Genomic DNA, 21502 nt, shown 5'->3' with positions numbered 1-21502 from the left:
ATTTCCATTCTCAGCAGTGACCGCCAACGTCAAATCAAAGCCACTTTAAGGCAAGCCTACAACCTTACCTGGAAAAAAGGGAAGGAGACAGGAGGACTTTTTTTATGTCAATGGAGGAGAGGCTCCATGACGCTGAATAAACCACTTTTGTTAAGAAATAGCTCATCATTTAATGAGTCGACAGCCCATCGGTGTCACACGCATCACACACATCACACACATGACCAGCGTCATGCCAATAGTGACACACTATTCACACACAGCGACCAGCGTCGGCCAATAGTGAGCCTACGTGCTGACGTACAACCCAGGAGCGCTGCGCTGTTACGCTACGTGAACTCAGTTGAATTACGTCGTTATTTTTGTTTTGTTTTTTGCGCACAAAAAGTATTCTCATCGCTTGATAAACTTATGGTTGAGCCACTGTAGTCACTTGGACTATTTTAACGATGTCTTTACTAACTTTTCTGGGCCAGCAAGTTTCGATCCCATAGAAGCCTATGGAGGAGTGATCCAGCTCTCAGATTTAATAAAAAATATCTTGATCCAAGTTACAGCAGCCATTATGCTTTATCCAATGGTAGAGCCATGGACCCCCGTATCTCCTCTTATCTTAATGTGATTACACTTGTCAATCTGTTATGTTTTTCTGGTAACACTTTAGAATACTGTTCCTTCATTAATGAATAACTACACAGGAACAAATGAGTAACGCACTATTACTAACAAGAAACTCTGATTAACAAATTAGTAAGTAATAGTGCTCAGTTGAATGTGGTAGTTCACTGTTAGCTAATCAGTAACAACTATTTTTTTCAAACCTCCCAGAGAACTACTGTATACAGGTACATACTCAACATGAATAATGCATAATTTATAATAAAAGGTAACGATAACCTACTAGTAAAGATTCAAGTGCTACTACATTCTTCTAAAATAACTAGTAATTATTTGGATCAGTATTTCAAAGTGAAAAACATGATAACTACCCAATATTAACTGAAGTCATTGTAAACTTTTGAGACTTTTGTAAGATTTTGAATAGTAATTCCTTCCGATGGATTTAGAAACACTTTAGTCATTAATAATGTGTTCCCATGATATTCACTTTAGAATACTGATCCAAATTATTAGTAGTTCCTTTAGAAGGAATTATAAATTACACTTGATTCATTAATAATGGGTTACCAATACCTTATATTATACATTATGCATTATCAATATTAATTATGAACCTGTACACAGTAGTTCTACCAGAAAGACTCGGGAGGCAAAATACTGTAACAAGTATACATTTATTAACAGCCCAGCAAGCAAATATTATGATAAAAAGTTATTTGGCGTAGGCCCCATCCGTAGCTCGCAATCCGAGGGTAACGGAAATATGCATTTCCTGCCTGAAGACGAAGGCAGGGGCGCAGTCGACCCCCTGTGAGGTATGGGCAGGGACCATCCTGGTGGTGGTTGGGAGGATGGAGGTGAATGTTGGCGTCAGCATCTGCGAACTCAGACGTGTAAGTACCTATCTTTTATACTACAAGTATTAGAACACGATTGGATAGATGAGAAGGTAACAAGTGACGTAACAATCGAGTCTTCCCGGCAGAACTTACGTTAAAGCTTTCGTTTCTTAGTAGTCTTCAGTGAGGTATGAAAAATAGTAGTTACTGATTAGCTAATAATGAACTACCACATACCCACAGTATTCTAAAGTGTTACAGTTTTTCTTTATAACTGTACATCATTTTTTTAAGAATTATATAGAGGCTCAAAATATCTTTATAATGGTATAATGTTACTAAAATTTAAATTTTAGTAAACACATTTCAGTCCATTACATTTTATATATTATTTTTGTATTCTCTATAAAATGGTTAGGTTTGGGTTTGAAATGAGCATTACTTTTGATTAGCACTATTTGAGTGGAACGAAAGGGCCGCACATTATTCTAAACAGCCTACTAAATGTAATTAAGTATTATGAAAGAACATGATTTCATTCCTACTATGGTAAAAAAAAAAAAAGGTAATATCTTTGGAAATTTCAATTCGGTATATTGATTACTGAACTAGAAATCTGCCTGGTTTTCAGTGCAGAAAACTGGCCACCTTAAAGTGAGTTCATCCTAAAATGAAAAATGAGTGCGAGTGGGATTTTTTTTTAATGATCCTTTTGTGGTCCATAAAAGAAAGAAGGGCATACAGCATTAGAACAACACCAGGGTAAGTAAATTACGACTTAATTTTCATTTCACAAATTCTCACTTACATATAATCAGGTATAGTATAAAATATGCTCATTTGGCATGCTGTCTAAGGTGAGGGCCCCGAGCTCGGGATTTGGCCGGAACCCAGAGTACACATCCCACCCTTGGCTGGGATAGGAATAATGGAGAGTGAGCAGTTGGGGTGGAAGAGGGATGCTGGAAAAACTGTTGTGGAACATAGGTAAGTCGGCTCTATAAGCCTCCTCTCGCACTGATTGGGTAGATTATCTGAATACAGTGAGGAAAATAAGTATTTTAACACCCTGCTATTTTGCAAGTTCTCCCACTTAGAAATCATGGAGGGGTCTGAAATTGTCATCGTAGGTGCATGTCCACTGTGAGAGACAATCAAAAAAAAAAATCCAGAAATCACAATGTATGATTTTTTAACTATTTATTTGTATGATACAGCTGCAAATAAGTATTTGAACACCTCAGAAAATCAATGTTAATATTTGGTACAGTAGCCTTTGTTTGCAATTACAGAGGTCAAACGTTTCCTGTAGTTTTTCACCAGGTTTGCACACACTGCAGGAGGGATTTTGGCCCACTCCTCCACACAGATCTTCTCTAGATCAGTCAGGTTTCTGGGCTGTCGCTGAGAAACACGGAGTTTGAGCTCCCTCCAAAGATTCTCTATTGGGTTTAAGTCTGGAGACTGGCTAGGCCATGCCAGAACCTTGATATGCTTCTTACAGAGCCACTCCTTGGTTATCCTGGCTGTGTGCTTCGGGTCATTGTCATGTTGAAAGACCCAGCCTCGACCCATCTTCAATGCTCTAACTGAGGGAAGGAGGTTGTTCCCCAAAATCTCGCAATACATGGCCCCGGTCATCCTCTCCTTAATACAGTGCAGTCGCCCTGTCCCATGTGCAGAAAAACACCCCCAAAGCATGATGCTACCACCCCCATGCTTCACAGTAGGGATGGTGTTCTTGGGATGGTACTCATCATTCTTCTTCCTCCAAACACGTTTAGTGGAATTATGATCAAAAAGTTCTATTTTGGTCTCATCTGACCACATGACTTTCTCCCATGACTCCTCTGGATCATCCAAATGGCCATTGGCAAACTTAAGACGGGCCTTGACATGTGCTGGTTTAAGCAGGGGAACCTTCCGTGCCATGCATGATTTCAAACCATGACGTCTTAGTGTATTACCAACAGTAACCTTGGAAACGGTGGTCCCAGCTCTTTTCAGGTCATTGACCAGCTCCTCTCGTGTAGTTCTGGGCTGATTTCTCACCTTTCTTAGTATCATTGAGACCCCACGAGGTGAGATCTTGCATGGAGCCCCAGTCCGAGGGAGACTGACAGTCATGTTTAGCTTCTTCCATTTTCTAATGATTGCTCCAACAGTGGACGTTTTTTCACCAAGCTGTTTGGCAATTTCCCCGTAGCCCTTTCCAGCCTTGTGGAGGTGTACAATTTTGTCTCTAGTGTCTTTGGACAGCTCTTTGGTCTTGGCCATGTTAGTAGTTGGATTCTTACTGATTGTATGGGGTGGACAGGTGTCTTTATGCAGCTAACGACCTCAAACAGGTGCATCTAATTTTGGATAATAAATGGAGTGGAGGTGGACATTTTAAAGGCAGACTAACAGGTCTTTGAGGGTCAGAATTCTAGCTGATAGACAGGTGTTCAAATACTTATTTGCAGCTGTATCATACAAATAAATAGTTAAAAAATCATATATTGTGATTTCTGGATTTTTTTTTTTGTGATTATGTCTCTCACAGTGGACATGCACCTACGATGACAATTTCAGACCCCTCCATGATTTCCAAGTGGGAGAACTTGCAAAATAGCAGGGTGTTCAAATACTTATTTTCCTCACTGTATGCTCCTCCTGAACTTGCTAATAAAACATAATTTTAGGGTGAACTATCCCTTTAACTCTTGCCCATTACATGTGTTTCTCACACTTTCCTCTCATCGGGTGTTTTTTGATGTGGTGGGTGTGAGAAAGATTCTGATCTGTTTGATGGATATTTTGAAAGTTGCATTTTAAGATCAGGGGAGAGACACCTTGCTCAGCCTCTTATACTTGATTTCTGTGTTCCTGAGTATGTGTGTGTGTGTGTGCAAAGACATTTGAAACCCAAAGGCTTTATGCTTCACATCAAAAGCCAAAACATTTGAAGTTCTCAAACAGGAAAATCTTTCAGCTGAGTTTTTCCCAGTCTCTTTCTCACACACATAAACACACACACACATATTGGGTTTCCATGTTTTATGGGGACTTTACAAAATATATATTATATCCCCTACCCCTAAACCTCCCCATCACAGAATGTTTTCTGCATTTAAAAAAAACTAGTATCTGTTTTCCTCATTTCCTCATTTTGTCCCCATAACGTAGGGTTTACCAGGACCACACACACACACACACTCTCAAGTGTTAAAGCAGCACTCGGCTTACAAATCCAACAAATACTGTACACAGCTGGCACAATTACATTGTCAACATTTTTAAGTTGTGAAAAGATTGTGATAATGTTTTTATCCTACATACTTAATGTGATTTTTTTAACATTCAAATGTTGGGTGTTTTTACTTACTTTTGTTATTGATAACATTATGACATTGTTAGCATGTCTCTTTGCAATATTATATAAACCTCATCGCCACATCCAGCCTAGATCCACATATGTGCACTGAAAGACAGAATGAGTAATGAAAATCAAATATCACACTTTAGGTTTTACCATATGTGTAATTTGCTGTTTGAATTCAGACTATGTCATACATTATTCATGTAAATCTGAGAAACTGGCATAATACAAATTCTCTGATTGAAAATTAATTAGTTACTTTAATTCATCTAGTTGTTGTTTTTTGCTTATTTGTGCTCAAATACATTTGCAAATTTGAATGAAAATGGCAAAGTTAAATGTAATTTGTTATCTAATCAATTGATGCAACATGCAAGTACATTTTGATAATAAATGTTGTGTCAATGGCTTATGATCAGATATTTTAACACATTATCAGTTCTTTTAAATTGCTTACACAATTTGTCTCCATTTCTCAAAACTCTACACACAAAACACGCAAACAAGTTGCAAAACGTAACATCTCTAGCAAAAGCAAACATCATTTAACTAACAAAACTACTTTAACTCTTCTAAAAATGCTTAGTAACTAGCAATTAAAACAGACAATTAAATGATTAGCCACACACATTGTTTGAGTTAAACATACCAAAATAATTGAGTAAAAATCCAACAGTTAATTTTATCTAAAATGTACAGATATATTTAAGGTTTTTTTTCAATAAAATGATTTAGTATTTAACTAACCAATTATTTCTTTATAATACACTTAATATATTTGTGAAATTTCTATCAAAATATTTGAGAATGTTGAATTAAACTGATCTGTTTCAAGAAACAAAAATATTGCTTAAAGGTGCTCTAAGCGATGCCATGCGTTTTTTAGGCCAAAACATTTTTTGTCACATACAGCGAACATCTCCTCACTATCCGCTAGCTGCCTGTCCCCTGAACACACTGTAAAAAAACGCGGTGTCTGTAGACACCACAGGCTCCACAAACGGCAACAAAAACAAACTGGGCTCACCCGCACCACGAATCACAACAAACAGTGCTCCAGCCAATCACCGACAAGATTAATTTGAGGGGTGTGGTTTGGGGGGTTAGTGCACGTACACATGAAGGGGGTGTGTGGAGGAGAGAGAAGCATGAAGAGGGAAGTTTGAATTATGGCCGACACACGACCAAAGAGACGACGTTCCGATGAACAAATTGCAAACAAGAGGGACAAGGATAAGGAACGTGCGAAGTACCGAATTTACATCGGAAAAACCTTTTGAAGGTGGCGAGAACTCCGGCGGCACAAGGGCTTCCGATCCGACATTCAGTTGCTCTGTTTTTGCAGAACAGGTAAATCCATTTTTCTTTCTAAACTGACGTTCATGTTCGCCAAACCAACACAAGAATGTAATTAGCTAGAACTATGCAGTCAGTGTTAACTTTAGTGAATACAACATATAACGTTATGTTTCTAGTAGCTAGCGATCAATCTCTATTGTAAATGATTAAGCAAATTCGCAGTAACGTAGGGCGACAATTTGTGTGAATGGTTATTTTCATCCACTGTTTGTTATGAATTTGAATGTTAATTTATAGGCTATTGACAACTTTGACTAAATTTGTTTACGCCGCCGCCGTTGTTTATGCTCACTGGGAAACGCGAAGCTAACGTTATCTTGCTATTATTGCGTCCTTGTATGGGAGCTATAGTTATAACCTATAGTTATAACCAGCATGTGCAACCAAACCCCTACAGATGATCCAGAATGCTGCAGCTCGTCTTGTCTTCAACGAGCCCAAGAGGGCCCACGTCACTCCTCTGTTCATCTCTCTGCACTGGCTACCTCTCGCTGCTCGCATCAAGTTCAAGGCACTGACGCTTGCTTACAGAACTATCACAGGCTCAGCTCCCTCCTACTTTCACTCACTCCTACGAGTCTACATCCCTACCAGACACCTACGATCGGTCAACGAGCGACGTCTCGTGGTTCCATCACAGAAAGCCACAAAATCACTTTCCAGAACATTCTCATTCACAGTTCCATGCTGGTGGAACGCTCTCCCCACCCTCATCCGGAATGCAGAATCCCTGACAACATTCAAAAGACAGCTGAAAACCAATCTCTTCCGTGAGCACTTAACCTTATATAAAAAAAAAAATTAAAAAAATTATGCTACTCTGAATAATACCTGAACTTCGTATTTTGAGCACTTCTTGCGTTGTTGTTGCTTTTGCCTCTTTATGATGACTCGCTGAATTTTGTCCTAATTTGTAAGTCGCTTTGGACAAAGGCGTCTGCTAAATGACTAAATGTAAATGTAAATGTCAATGTAACCTCAGGTGGCGAAACGATTTTAAGATAATGTTTCTCTTTTTCTGCATTCTGTTCTGCAATATATAAAACCCCTTATCTAATTTGGCGACATTACACATTGAATGAAGTATCAGTAAAACTTAACTTTGTTTGTGACTACTTTGACTTTCCTTTATGCCGGAAGGGAGGGGAGGAGGGAGGAGACGGGATGAGGAGGAGGGAGGGTCTAGCTAGCCTCCGTTTTGTTTGGCAACAATTCGAATATCAACAAGAAGTTTCGACTCCCGGGATCGCTTAGAGCACCTTTAATTCAAATCAATATTATTAATATATTTAACACACTCTTAAGAAATTGAGTAAGTTTACTCAATTAAAATAATGCACCCCTCCCACCACAACTCGACGGTTGGTTGAAGTGAGCGCGGGCTGTCTGAACTCTCCAGTCTCCAGAACGTCTCGGTTACGGATGTAACCCTCGTTCCCTGAGTGGGAACGGAGACGTTACGTCGGATGACGACGATTGGGGTTTCGCTTAGAAGCCTATCACCTTCGAGTATATAAAACGAGCCAATGGCAATGAAATGCCATGGGTCTGCGGAATTTGCATAGCGTAACTCCGCCCGCCGCAGGGGGTATATAAGGAAGTACGCTGGCACAATGCAGATATGTCTTCGCTGAGGAGCCGAGACTAGCCCCAGGCGTTTTTCAGCGGTACAGCGGAAGTGGCAGGAAGACGTAACGTCTCCATTCCCACTCAGGGAACGAGGGTTACATCCGTAACCGAGACGTTCCCTTTCGTGGTCACTCCGAGTTACGTCGGATGACGACGATTGGGGTTCCAGTCTAATCACGCCACCTCGGCTGTCTTCCAGTGCCCTGCGTAAGTCTGAGCTCCCTGTTGTGAGACTAGCACGAACGAAGGAGTCCTACTTAACACAGGGATACCAAGGTACACTGGGAAGCATATCTCCAGAGAGAAATATGCAATTATGCCCAGCCATTGATGGGGGGGACTTAGAATACCCATATGACCCAGAGGGCTGCATATGGAAAATCACTGGGGTGTCCAGCCGCAGGTGGAATTTTAAACCCCAGGGGTGGCAAGGTGGCTTGCCAAGGGAAAGACACACGCTCACAAGGAGACTTACAGTGGAATACACATGTGGGGGTCGCCCAGAGGGGGAACCATGCACATGGAGGCACCTAGTCAAGCGCAAAAGCTGCGTTATGGCAGATTGGCATAACTCAGGCGTTGACGTAACCAGTGCTGGAGGAAACTCAGAGCTTATCAGACTCACCTGAGAGAAATATCGCACGTATCCCGTCCGTGGAGAGAAATGGCGAGCAAGCGAAGACACCTGAGCAGAATCTAGCACCGGCTGGTTGAAGCGAGTACATGAGAAGAAACTGGCTCTACTCAGAGATTATAGAATCTCGCGAATGTGTTGGGTGTCGCCCAGCCTGCAGCTCTACAAATGTCTGTTAGCGAGGCGCCATGCGCTAGAGCCCAAGAGGAAGCCACACTACGTGTGGAGTGGGCTTTCACACCAAGGGGGCACGGACGACCTTGCTGCTGGTATGCCAAAGCAATGGTATCCACTATCCAGTGGGATAACCTTTGCTTTGAGAGAGCCTTTCCCTTCAGCTTCCCACCATGACAGACAAAGAGCTGGTCTGAGGTCCTGAAACACCGCGTTCTGTCTATGTAAGCACGGAGGGCGCGTACTGGACAGAGCAGTGCCAAGGCTGGGTCTGCCTCCTCCAAGGGCAGCGCTTGCAGGTTCACTACCTGGTCTCGAAAGGGTGTGGTAGGAACCTTGGGCACGTATCCAAGCCGGGGTCTCAGGATCACGTGAGAGTTAGCCGGCCCGAATTCCAGGCACGCTTCGTCAACCGAAAATGCCTGCAGGTCCCCTACCCTCTTGATGGAGGCCAATGCAACCAGGAGCGCTGTCTTCATAGACAGGAACTTAAGCTCCACTGATTGCAGAGGCTCAAAGGGAGCACTCTGCAGGGCAGTTAAAACCACTGAGAGGTCCCAAGAGGGAACGAGAGGAGGGCGAGGAGGATTCAGTCTCCTTGCTCCTCTCAGGAACCTGATGATCAGGTCGTGCTTTCCAACAGACTTACCTTCGACTGCGTCGTGATGTGCGGCAATGGCGGCAACATACACTTTCAGGGTGGAGGGAGACAGCCTTCGCTCCAATCCTTCTTGCAGGAAGGAAAGCACGACACTGATCGGGCATTTCGTGGGTTCTTGATGTTTAGAAGAACACCAGTTGACGAAGAGGTTCCACTTCAACGCATAGGCATGTCTCGTGGACGATGCTCTAGCGGAAGTGATGGTAGCCACCACCGCAGGTGGTAGGGTACTCAAACCTGCCTCGTCCCGTCCAGGAGCCACACATGGAGGTTCCAAAGATCGGGACGAGGGTGCCATAAGGTGCCCCTTCCCTGAGAAAGGAGGTCCTTCCTCAGAGGAATTGGCCAGGGAGGTGCTGTCGCGAGGAGTACTAGTTCGGAGAACCAGGTCCGGTTGGGCCAATACGGGGCAACCAAAATGACCTGCTCCTCGTCCTCCCTGATCTTGCGCAAGGTCTGCGCAAGAAGGCTCACTGGGGGAAACGCATACTTGCATAGGCCCCGCGGCCAGCTGTGCGCCAGTGCATCCGTGCCGAGCGTGCCCTCGGTCAGGGAGTAAAACAGGTCGCAATGGGACGAGTCGTGGGAGGCAAACAGGTCTACCTGTGCGTCGCCGAACTGATCCCAAATCAGCTGGGCCGTCTGGGGATGGAGTCGCCATTCTCCAGCGAGAGGCCGAACTCGAGACAGCTCGTCGGCCGCCTGGTTCAGGTGTCCCGGGATATAAATGGCTCGAAGCGACCTCAGATGCTTCTGACTCCATATGAGGAGGTGGCGAGCGAGTTGCGGCATACGGCGGGAGCGTAGACCACCCTGGTGGTTGATGTACGCTACTGTTGCGGTATTGTCTGATCGGACTAGTACGTGCTGGCCCCTGAGCAGCGCCTGGAAGCGGTGCAGGGCGAGACGTACAGCCAGCAACTCGAGGCAATTGACATGCCAAAGGCGCTGGGGTCCTGTCCAGGAGCCCGCGGCAGCATGACCATTGCACATGGCGCCCCAGCCCGTGTTGGAGGCATCTGTTGACACAACAACATGCCGGGAAACTCGTTCTAAGGGCACTCCGGCCCGTAGAAAATTGAGGTTCGCCCACGGGGTGAAGGTCTGACGGCAGGCTGGAGTCACTGGGACTCGGAGCGTGCCGTGTTGCCATGCCCACCTCGGGACTCGATCGCGAAGCCAAAGCTGAAGCGGTCTCATATGAAGCAATCCCAGCGGCGTTACTGCGGCTGCGGATGCCATATGCCCCAGGAGCCTCTGAAAAAGTTTCAGTGGAACCGCACTCTTGTCCTCGAACTGACGAAGACAAGTCAGCAGTGACTGCGCGCGGGACCCGAGGGTGGCGCGCACTGCGGCCCTCTGGCTCTGTAGGCTCAGGATTGGGGATTTCGATTCTTTCTTTAACCACATTAGGGTGCTGCCCGTCGTGAGACGAGCAGCAGGGAGTGGAGAACAAAAGATTCTCCCCCGGCCCTCCACCGGGGGAAGGAGTGGCCCTGCTACCACCTCCTGTAGAGAAAAGAAAGCCAATCCTGAGCTGCCCGTCTCAGGGGCGCCGCTTAGCCTGGCGTTTAGCGGGCTGCGGGGGCTGGAGAGGGCTGTGGCGCCTTCCTACGGCTTCCTCCACGACGCGGCCCAGATGAAGGCTGCTGCTGGGGCCGTGCGGGAGGGGCGGGAGCCGCGGGAGGGCGCCCTCGGCGGCGAGCAGGCTGAGGATTCTGTACCGACGGCTGAGCAGCAGAGCGTCGGGGCAGAATGTGCTTAATCGCCTCAGTCTGCTTCTGAGCAGTCGAGAACTGTTGGGCAAAGTCCTCGACTGCACCGCCGAAAAGGCCGGCCTGGGATATGGGAGCGTCAAGCAGACGAGTCCGCTCGGGCTCACGCATATCAGCCAGGTTCAGCCAGAGATGTCTCTCCTGGACCACAGCTGTGGACATCACCAAACCCAGGGAGCGCGCGGTCACCTTCGTCGCCCGGAGAGCGAGGTCGGTGGCGGCGCGCAGCTCATCAGAGAGCCCTGGGTCTGTCCTACCCTCGTGCATGTCACGAAGCATCTTGGCCTGGTAGACCTGTAAGATGGCCATGGCATGCAAAGAGGCAGCTGCCTGTCCCGCCGCTCTGTAAGATTTCGCCACCATGGTAGACGAGAATCTACAGGCTTTGGACGGGTGCTTAGGATCACCACGTGATGAAGCGCTTGTCGGACACAGCTGCATCGCGACAGAACGTTCAACCGTGGGAATCCCAGTGTACCCACAAGCATCAGCTCTATCGAGGGGAGGAAAGGCGGAGAAAGCCGACGAACGATCACGGGAAGACATGGGAGCCTTCCAGGACCGCGTGACTTCCTCATGCACTTCCGGGAAGAATGGTATTGGGGTTGGGCGGCGACGGGTGTCAGCGGCCGCTCCCAAAAACCAATCATCCAGCCGCGAGCGCACTGGATCAGGTGGCGGGGACCACTCAATACCAATGGCCGCGGCTGCCCGGGAAAGCATGGCGGTCAGCTCGGGATCAGACTCGGGCAATGCTGGCACGCCCGAGGGCGGCAACACAGCCGAATCCTCACTTCCCGAGGACTCGCGCCCACCTTGTGATGCAGCGATAGACATAGAATCTTCCTCTGGAGCTCCAAACGAGACGCGCTGGGGCTCCGAAGAGGGACCAGCGGTCTCAGTTTGAACACTCGCGGGTGCTGATGCTGGAGAGGGGTGTGTGGACCGTGGACGTGTCGGCGGTATGTCCCACACAGTCACCCTCAGGTCACCCCGGCCACCAGCCGAAGTACTAGCCCTCTCGGGACCAGTAGATCGGGGTGTGGGTAGGGGGACTCTCGCTCTAGTGAGCTCATTGAGTCTCGACCGCAGCATAGAGATGGTCATGTTCCCGCAGTGGGAACATGAGTCATCCACGAACGCTGCTTTAGCGTGATCAACGCCCAAACACGCTAAGCAGCGATCGTGCCCATCAGAGAAAAATATCTCGCCACCGCAACCAGAAGTGCACGGGCGAGGCATCTTTAAAAAGACGTGCCACGTGCAATGCTCTTTTTGTGAGAGGAAAAACTCCGCGGATGCTGAAGCGAACAGGGAGAAACACACTATCTGTCAGATCACTGACAAGATCAGCAGGGTAGTGAGCACTCGCTGAAATCGCCGTCACACCAACACCGGAGAGTTCGCTCGTCTCGAAGGTAAGAGAAGACTAACTCAGAATATTTGGCTTGCAGGAGTGGAGAAGTTCTCGGCTCCGAAGCGAAAACATATCTGCATTGTGCCAGCGTACTTCCTTATATACCCCCTGCGGCGGGCGGAGTTACGCTATGCAAATTCCGCAGACCCATGGCATTTCATTGCCATTGGCTCGTTTTATATACTCGAAGGTGATAGGCTTCTAAGCGAAACCCCAATCGTCGTCATCCGACGTAACTCGGAGTGACCACGAAAGGGAACAACAGTTCTCTTCTCAGCGTTGCAAATTTGGTGCATTTCCTCTGTGAAATTCAGGTTTGTGTATATTTTATGTTATCTATAAAATCATTACTGTGCTTTAAATCAATTTATTTAATGCAAAACAACATACAGAGGCGTGCATACATTCGACACCTAAACGAGAGTCGCGCCTGTCTTTTCGCGTGATTGAAACGCCTTGCATAAACACACAACTTTATTCCTAATGATAATGAATATAATTAATTTGGATGATAAAATGTCCTCAGAACTGTCACTGTTTGTTTATTGGCAGGTTATGGAGTCAGTCGCTCGCAGTATATTTCGGCTATGAGTGAAATGCAGGACGGCGGTATGAAGCGCGAGTCCGTCTCCGGCACGAGAACCACCGCTGATCCGGTGGAAATTGGATAACAGACCGGTTGATTACACTTGAATTAGGCTACCTGAATGTTTAAATGTTTCATTTTTACTTCTGAAATGTTTGTTAAATGAGTTTAAATGTAGCCAATATTGTATACATGTTAAAAACAGTGTAAAATATGCTGTATTGCTGTACCAACCCTGCTGTAGGCCTACTCATCGACAATAAAGGCCAATATCAAGTAACGTATACTGTTGGTTGTATGTAATAGGCTACTATTTTACAAAGGTTTAGAGGAAATAAAAACAGTTAATATTACTCATAAATATGTTAAATTATTTCTACTCAATTTTATTTGTTAATGTACCAGATGCATTTACTCAGATTTACTTACATTTTTTACTTGCATTTACTCAATTCATGCAGTATATTTCATTGATTTCACAGCTTTAAAATTTAGTAAATTGTTTTAAGTGTAAAAATGTTTCACCAAAAAAAATTAGTAACTAATAGTTAAACTTTTTACAGTGTAGGTGCAGGTATAAGCAAAGCAGATGAGTAAATTAAAAGTTAAACAGTTCTATGATTAGTTGATGGATGATTAACATGTTTATCTTTCCTTTACCAGTACAACGGAGGATACAAACACACAGGGGAGCAGGTGAGACGTAGACACACAGGGAGGACATGAGTATACACAGGCGAGTATTCCAAACGAAGGAGATCGCTGGAGCCAACCACCAAGGTGAGCAGAGCTGGTAAGAAGTCTGTTTCCTAGTCGTAGACCAGACGCTGAATGACTGTTGGTGTGAGCTTATATAGGCTGCATTCGAAAACTTCCTCGCTGCCGTATCAGTTAATGACTTTGCAGGCAGCGTTTGCGCATTAAGGCACCTTACAAAATTATTTCAGACAGACTTTTGAGGCAGCGTAACGGTTTAATGATCTACTGCAAAATAGAGAGAGCTTTGGTGAAAACTAAGTGAATATTTAATTTTTACAATAGTAATTTCTCGCTACAAATGACATTAAAAGTAGAAAACGTTTGTCAAAAACGTCCATTTACACAAACTGACCACTAACCGCAACTTTTAGACGCCATCTTTATTTTTCTAGCTCAACTGTCACATAATAGAAAGCACAGGATTGTGGGATATCAAAGACAGCGAAGCTGCCATCAAAAATCGATCAGATGACGGTATCTCAGGAGACAGGAAGTGAAACTAACTTTGGATTCGGACATGCCTTGATGCCTGGCTTCATACCTTTGAATATGTCCTCCGAAGGCAGCATTTATTCGTTTCTGGACGCAGCCATGGTGAGTGGCAATTGCAGTGCTGATGCAACAGGTGCAGGTGATTCAGAAAGTGGGTGAGAAAGTACGCCGTGTGTGGGACGGAGAAGCCTGGGGTGTTTCTCAATACCAAGTATGCAAAGTTCGGACTTGCGTCTCTGGTAGTTCGGATTGCCAAGTTTAACTCAGGAGAATAAACTCCAGAGGAAGGGAGGACGCTAGTCCGGTAAATCTGCAAATGGTACAGCAGTGTAATTGATTGCGTCACTCAGCTTGCTCTGGCTACTTCGGTTCTCTCTGCATGTATATTTTGGCTACAATAAAATGAAATATGTTATAAGACACCACTCTACATCTTATCATTTTCATTTAAAAAATCTTAAACATAATAGCCACACAAGATTATCTTCACTGCATGTATATTTATAATAAAAAATTATATAAAAAAACAACCCTGCTTCAGTGCCTATTTTTGTTTACATTTTAAAAATAATAAACATTAATAAGTGGTTCAGGCAATGTGTATTCTGATTATCTTTACTGATATAAAATTAAATGTGACATAAAACACAACCCTGTCTCTTTTTGTTAAATGTCAGTTTTAATGATCAATAATAGCCATTATAAAAGTATAAGTAAAAGGTATAAGAAACTATACGATAAGAAATAAAGCAAACAATTCAGTCAAACATACAAAGTCAGCGCTCTAGTAGGCTACAACGGTAAAGTTAAACAGCCAAAATATAGTTATGATACAAGTTATGAAACTTCACTCTGCCCTCAGCCAAAACAATTTGCCAGGGAACAAATTATAGATTCATGAGACCAAAGATCAACTAGTAGATATACACAAGACGAATTATATATCATGTTTAACCACTACAGAGACTATCAGAGCCAGCGGCAAACGTCAGAAGGACTAGATGAGGAAAGGCTGTTCCAGGCGGGGTTAATGGCCGCTGAGCGCCCGGCAATCGACTGCATTGCACAACTCCGAAAATGGCAGATCAAATTTTCAAGTAGGCGCTGTCTTTATAAATAAACCACATATTTGAGCTTTAAACAACTACACTCTTGCCTGAAACCACATTTCTTGACACAATAACAGTATTATTTTTTAAATAACCAGGTTTTCTCCTCCGCTACGGTTGGTGTGGGATACATTCTGGAATACCTGGCTGTCTCAAGTCTGCACAAGTCACCTCTTGATGCATCCTCGATAAAAGGGGCGGCTCAAGAACAGATCCGGGGATTTGAACTGGACTTGGCTAGAACTTTGAATTGGAACAGTAGCAGCGAATGATGAAGTCCACAAGAACACAAGTACAGACAAGAACGCATATTGAGAAACGGCCCTGGTGTGTCTGTGACATCAAAAAAGATAAGCCTTAAAAATATCCTATTTATTTAAGCATTATTATGAGCAAATTTTACAAAACAAAATGTCTTTGAAACAGAGTAGGGAGACTTTGTTTGAGAATTACTACTCACTAAGAATTGTGTTTAGCCTGTACTTAAAACTATGTTCTCCATTTACTAGTAATTTCTTGTTTCTCAGCGTTTCATAAGTAAAATCTACTCCATTTTTTTCTTGTAAATATTTTCATAATGTTTCCAGAACGTATAATTAAATCAAAGTTGCCGTTTAGTACTAATCATTTTAGAATATTCAAATAGCCTATGTTTCAAGTCAACCCTTCCTCTTGTCATGGCAGTCAGTGAACATCCTGTTTGTTTTTTGGCTGTGCATACGAATCAGCAATCAACATTTAAGCATATGATACTTAGTTGCCAGTGTTCCAGTGTAAATACATTAATGCAGTATTAACATGTCACACCTTTGTGTGATAATATGCAACTTCTTGCAGTCCGAAACATTGCATCATAAAAATGTTCCGCTCCGTCTACCTGCTAAGGCTAATTTTGTAGCTAGCATTTCACAAGTTTGCATGTTCATATAATTTTGAGATAATGCTAAATGTTTAAACTGGTTTGGCTTGGTGTGCAAATTGAGGGTCTCATGTGACAGGACTTGACTCACTCCAAGTCTTCTCACCCACGTGCACATATTTTGTCACAGCATGACGATGGGCTTCCCAAGTGGCGTCTTAGCTCCTCTTAAGATTTTTTCCATCTAGGATGCTTTCCTTGTCATTATCACCTTTGGGTTTGTACAGCTTCAGAATGCTTTGTATTGTTAAAAGTGTTTTTGGAAATATATGAACAACTGAATCTAATTACTTATGTTTTTCTTGGTTTTAATTGCAAACTTAAGCCTCTCTTTGTAATGCAAGGGTGTGCCTTCTGTATCTGTGGTTGGTTTGGAATGCCCTTTGAGGCGAGCAGCATCCCACAAGGCCTGATGACGGAACTGCATCGGAACGAGGAGGGGCATGTTTGTATGTCAGGTATGTAAGTGTATTTGTAAGCGTACGTTCTTTCTTCCTCTCAAGGGCAAACATTCCAGAAATACCCCTTCAAAATACACCTGGGTGGAACTGCCAGACATTTCTTTGGCTCTTAATTGCCAAACTTCCAGTGAGGTGTGACTTCTAGGCCAGTACGTCTGAAATGAAACTAGCAGTGGTGTGTGTGTGTGCAGGTGGTGAGGACAGTGTAGTATGTTACACCCATCACAGACCCCCACCTCCTCTCACTCCCCCCGACTGCCATCGCACCAGCGTGGGGTGGTAATTGATTCTCCTCATGCCATTAGTCTTTGAGACAGAGATGCACCAACAAGGGAGGGTGCTGTCACTTAGAGCCGAGAACGGTGGCTACACACACACACACACGCGCACACATATTACTTGTGTCCGCCAAGGTCTAGGGAATCAAGGACAAAGTATAAACACACATGCAAAATAAATACACACAAACACATTTTCATAAAAGGGAAAAACTGTAATAATAATCTTTTTAATGCAACAACTCCAACAAGAGGTTGAAGCATGGCTTGTCTGCTGAGCTGAAATGTAGAGGTTGCCAGTATACAACACCAGTGTGACCCAACAGTAATCTAACAGTAATATATAACAGTAGTTTTCAAATGTAAAATAACACTGCATATAATATTCACTGTATAAATTAAATAAAGATTAAAGGAGTAGTTCACTTTAAAATTAAAATTAGCCCATGATTTACTCAAACCATCCTAGGTATATATGACTTTGTTCTTTCAGACAATACAATTTGAGTTATATAAAAAAACACCCTGATACTTCTGAGCTTTATAATGGCAGTGGATTTCAACCATTGCAACCATCAGATTGAAGCTCAAAAAAGTGCATCCATCCATTATATAATAACTCAACATGGCTCCGGGGCAAAATTTGCCTACTGAAGCAAAACGATGAGTTTGTGTAAGAAAAATATTTATATTGAAAAATTAAATCATGGGCTAATTTTCGTTTTAAAGTGAACTATTCCTTTAATACTTATTAAAGTTACAAAAGTTATTCAGTCAAGAGCGGTGAGTGATTTATTTTGACTTTTGTTGTATGATAAACTTTAAAAAACATGGGACAGCAGCAAGAATAGTAGGCTGCTGTCACTTAAGACATATGCCTAACGCACAGATTCAATACTGTACACAGTCTTTCTCGACTGTTTACATTCATTTTAGAGATACAGTATCTGACTATGTTTACAATGATACTTGCCAAGATGGGCATGTTGACATAATTTTTGTGTGAATTTGTGCTTGAATTATTAAATTGGCAAGCCTTAAAGGGTTAGTTCACCCGAAAATGAAAATTCTGTCAGTAATTACTCACCCTCATGTTGTTCCAACCCCGTAAGACTTTCGTTCATCTTCGGAACACAAATTAAGAAATTTTTGATGAAATCTGAGAGCTGTCTCACTCCTCCACGGGCTTATGGACACTATAACTTGCTGGCCCAGAAAATGTATCAAAGACATTGTTAATATAGTCCAAGTGACTCCAGTGGCTCAATCTTAAGTTTATAAAGCGATGAGAATACTTTTTGTGCGCAAAAACAAACAAAAATAACGACTTTATTCCACTTTTCATTTCCTTCTCTCTGGGCCTCGAGTCTTTTCACGTAGTGTAATAGCGTAGCGCGTCTGTGTTGCACGTCACCACGTATCACACACATGACCAGCGTCGTCCAATAGTGAGCCTACGTGGTGACGTGCAACAGTATTCTCGTCGCTTTATAAACTTAAGATTGAGCCACTGGAGTCACTTGGACTATATTAACAATGTCTTTGATACATTTTCTGGGCCAGCAAGTTATAGTGTCCATAAGCCTGTGGAGGAGTGAGACAGCTCTCAGATTTCATCAAAAATATCTTAATTTGTGTTCCGAAGATGAACGAAAGTCTTACGGGGTTGGAACAACATGAGGGTGAGTAATTACTGACAGAATTTTCATTTTTGGGTGAACTAACCCTTTAAAAACACACACAAATGATAAACTTTTGGAAAGCACTGGCCTGACAGATGATGGAACTGTCACTCTCCTAAGTGTTTTTCACAATGGCCCAGAGCCATCGGGCAGTCCTTATTGGCGAGCCCTGCCCAGTGGTTTCGTTATTGTTTTGTGCCGGTCCGAATTAGAGTGTCTGTTTAAAGAACACGATTATAAGGAGGCTATTAGATGAGTTCACCTGTTCGCGTGATGACTTTTAATGTCCCCGATAACCTCTGTAGTCCCATTTAGTCTATTCTTAGCCACTGCCTTTTTCAAAACATGTAAAAGCTTTAAAAAAAAATAAAAATCATGAGTGGACTATTACTGTTGTATTTATGGCATATAAAACGTGAAGATATCTTGACCTAGTATAAACCACAGACATTATTTCAGGCATTTAATGAAAAAAACCATTGATTTTGGGGCGATGGAAAAAGGTGTTCTGGAAAACGTGTTTCTGGGTTTTAGCAAATGGGATATACCAAGATGGTGCACTCATATTACTCTGAATGGGTGCGCGAATGTGCAACATGTAATATGGTGGAAAAAGTCCTGCCTTGTAAATAAAAGAGCCAATCGCCCATTGGTCATTGTGTCACTGCAGCTGTCGATAGAAGCTTTAGTTGTTTTAATCCAATGGACCACACATGCACATTGGCTGATTCTGCCTGAAATATAAGCTTTTTTTAAGAAACAACATATATGGGACAGTTCATCTCAGATCTTTTTGCTGATTTGAAATGTTATTTAAATGTGAGTTTGACAAGCAGTTGAGATTTCAGGATTTCCCCCATTCCCCCATAGACAACTTGGTCTTGGATGACCGAAATAGCTGGCCAAAAGGCATTGCAAATATGGCCGCCAAGTGAACAGAATTTCCTTGAAAGGGATTTTGGTTTTAGGACTCATTCATGCAATACTCTATTACTTTGGAGATGCATAAAAATGACCATCATTACAACATTGACTGGTTTATGACAAAATTACAAACTCTTCACTATAGAGGTTATCCTGATCTGTGGCGTCAAAGATATCAGATGGAAAATCCATATTTCCATAATTCATCACAACGCTACTTCACACACAACACACTACTTCAGAATCAATTAACTTTTTTCCCCCATAATGGTGTAGTTACAGCGGCTAACTGGACCATGCTAACCATTAAGGTCCTGAAGTTTCAAGGGATCAAGAGACACAACCACACACAAAAAAAAAAAAAAAAAAAAAAAAACATACTGATCAGGTTACGCCCATCCTCACCTCTAGCAATATCACAATCAGTCAGTAACATTACTGTTTCCATGACAACACATTGTCATTAGTGCAACCGTCTGTAGAGCAATTGTCATCACCATAAAAATCAGCGGCACAATGTTTGTAACTACAGCAGTCATAGTGACTGTCTTCACTGTCTATCATGTTGACTTGTCACTGCTCTAATATCACCCATTAGGTTTGCACGTGAAGTCCTTGACACATTCCTGCATAGATCATTTGAAGTTGCCCATTAATTGGAGCTGCAACTCTTTTCTTTATCTATTTTTGTTTGGCTGTTGACCAACGTGAGCATGGTCCTCGATTGCCCGCGTCTTTGGGTCGACTAATTAAGACTCCAGAGAGCCGCTAATTGCTGTTGCGTGCCTCTCCGTGAAACGAGGGAAACTTCTCTCCTGTTGCTGCCCGGAAAAGTGAGTGCGAGAGCGCGGCGGAATTAAAAGGCTTATGTAAGCTTGTGGTGGAACTATTAAATACTAAGCAACCCTCTTTTTTGTCTTGTGGGGAACTGCCACTTGATTTAATAGGGCTCATTAAAAGTGCCTATCACATACAGAGCCTCTCCCAACTTGACACACACATATGCATACACAACTTCAGAGGACCAGAACATAAGGGAACATGTAATAAAAGGTCTGGAAGCTTGAGTGGAGAAGATGCGGCCATGTGAACTCTGTCAATAGATATTTGAGCAAATATTAAATGCATTAATTCCTAATACCAAAGGTGAATAGTGCAATTTCTGTGTCACAAGCCGCACCAAACAGAAAAAAAAGAAGAAAAAAACTGTTCCTTGCCTTATGAACTTACACAGTTTAAGCAATTTTTTACTATCCATCCACGGTCTCATACTTTGGAAATTTCTGTTTCAAACCAGGCCTAACTGTAGAAACACTTTTTCATCAGGGACTAGGCTACATCACACTTCTCAAATAGCCGTTTACCAGTTTTCTAAAATGAATGAGGGTTGTTTGCTTACACATATTTGTTCTATTGCATGCAGGCTTGTCTACAGTTTTAGCTATAGAGGATGAAGGATGTAACAGTGAACTAATCACAGCGCACAGATACGTTATTTAAAGGAACACTCCACCGTTTTTTGAAATAGGGCTTATTCACTTTCTTTCCTACATTTAGATAGGTGGGCAAATGCATTTTTGTCTCAGTGCATGCATTGTTTTAGTTTGACAGGGTCGGCGCTAGCTTAGCTTAGCACAATGAATGGAATCCTTTGTAGCCAGCTAGCATGTCCTGAGTAAAAGTGATAAAAAAAAATTTAAAAACCCACCTAATTACTTCTTGTGGCCTGCGTATTCACAACAAGTACAAACAGTGATGCAGATTAACACTAGGCGATTTCCTAGGCAGATATTGACTTATATATTAAGGACTATATTAGGGG

The 21502-nt window shown here is 43.1% G+C and overlaps 2 long non-coding RNA genes across 2 annotated transcripts in view; one reads left to right on the top strand and one right to left on the bottom strand.

Annotated features, from left to right (window-relative positions):
• Positions 1-21502, bottom strand: part of LOC309511605 — a 58141-nt gene that overhangs the window by 5571 nt on the left and 31068 nt on the right. The gene's annotated exons all lie outside the window — the stretch shown is intronic.
• LOC309511611 lies at positions 2248-16050 on the top strand. Its single transcript, XR_014210722.1, has 4 exons — positions 2248-2447; positions 13720-13836; positions 15271-15404; positions 15515-16050. It is a non-coding gene; the product is annotated as an uncharacterized lncRNA (long non-coding RNA).

The sequence above is a fragment of the Leuciscus leuciscus genome, assembly GCF_965113295.1.
Source record: "Leuciscus leuciscus genome assembly, chromosome: 12".
Classification (NCBI taxonomy): Eukaryota; Metazoa; Chordata; class Actinopteri; order Cypriniformes; family Leuciscidae; genus Leuciscus; species Leuciscus leuciscus.
Note: the sequence above shows the minus strand (reverse complement) of the source record. Positions and strands in the feature narration are given on the sequence as shown.